The sequence below is a fragment of the Cariama cristata genome, unplaced genomic scaffold (assembly GCF_000690535.1).
Source record: "Cariama cristata isolate BGI_N322 unplaced genomic scaffold, ASM69053v1 scaffold19069, whole genome shotgun sequence".
NCBI classification, from domain to species: Eukaryota; Metazoa; Chordata; class Aves; order Cariamiformes; family Cariamidae; genus Cariama; species Cariama cristata.
The window spans coordinates 18,150-19,792 of NW_009635495.1; positions in this window are offsets into that span (position 1 = coordinate 18,150).

Below are 1,643 nucleotides of genomic sequence, written 5' to 3' on the forward strand. Positions count from 1 at the left end.
CCTGCTGAATCAGGGCCTGATTGCTTTTTCCCCAGGTATGAGGGAAAAATTATGCCTTCTGCTTTCTTTCATTGCAGCCAAGAGTTACTGATAATAGATTATTTTGCCACGATGAAGGTCAGGACTCACCTGTGATTGCCACATCCATCTTCAGCTGAGCATGTAGCGCATTTGGCTGTTCTGGCTGTAAGACTCTCCTCTCGATTTTTCAGCAGCTAGTGAGGTTGGAAAACAAGCAACTTGATGGATTACTCCCTTAAATCAGGACATTAGGGTTACAGTAGCATTTGCTGACAAATATCTTCTCCTCCTTACAAAAATCTCTCTGGGCATCTCATGGCAGGGGGGGAACAGCCTGAACTAGGAGTAAATCCCTTGACAGCTTCCTTCAGCTGTCTGGCCAGGCAGGACGTCAATGTTTTGCCCAGCATTTGGTCCTGAGGGACTTAAGATGAGAAGGCACATCCAGGCTGTGGGAAAAGGGCCTTCAAAGTCAGGCTCTCCAACGGAGTGCTAAAAGGCTGTGGGAAGTACGGGCAATGGGCAACGTCTGCTCAAAGCCTGCTTCCCTGGGGCAGAGAAATAACAATGGATCACTCAAAACAGCAGGGAGCCCCAAGACCATCTATTCACCCAGAAATACATTCAGTTCCTCCTGCCAGCGTACCAATACTGCAGTGTCTGAGACCTCCTGCATCGCCAGCAGCTGTTCCAGCCAGCTGGCTGTTTTCCAGTCTCTTGGCATAGCTACAACAGCCTGGAGATATTAAAATGCATCAGGGAAACTCACTTCCCATTAGAAACTGAACCTCAGTTCTCCTCTGTGCCAACAAGGTGGTGCCCTGAAATATATCTTCTTCCAAAGAACAGGCTTCCTCAGCCACGTCATGCTTCTACACCTCAGCATCGCGCTTCAGCACGCTGCCGCCCCGGTCCTGCTGGGCTTGCGGCCGCCTTCTGGTATCTCTCCCTGGTATCTCTCCCCAGCGGTGCCCTGCAGCAAGGAGACAGACCACAACGGGGTCTCTGGTGAAACACAGCTGCAAAAGAGCCAGCGTGACCCACCAAGTCCCTTCCCCGGTCACAGATGTGCCTATAAGGATGGGCAAGCAATAAATGATAACAAGAGCACCCAGTCAATGCTCACGTAGAGTCAGGAACGCCTATTATTTCTGCTTTGCTTTTGTTTTCCTGTTAGCTAGAAAACAAGGTGTGGGAGAGAGGTTAATTGTGGTGTCTTGGACTTTATCTAGCTGAGAAAGAGTTCACAAAGGGGCACTTTACAAATGATTAAGCTTTGTTTTTCAGAGGAGGGGGCAGGTTTCCTACAAGGCCTCATCTTGAAGGCAGTTCAATGTTTTGTTGATCATCACAATTCTCATGTGAGATTTGTTTTTCTCAAGACAACTTTCTGAGACATTATAATACCTGTAACTTTGGCTTAATGGAGAGCTTTCTCTGGAAACACAGTTATCTGTATCCCAAAACAGTCTCACTCCTACTTCGGCTTGCCACCCTATCCCATTAATAGACAACGCGTTGCAGTAACATCACTTATTGTCAATAGTACAAGCAAGTCATTAAAATTTGACCCCATCCTGCAAAATCCACCTTGGATTTTGAATTTTCTTCTGCCTCCTACC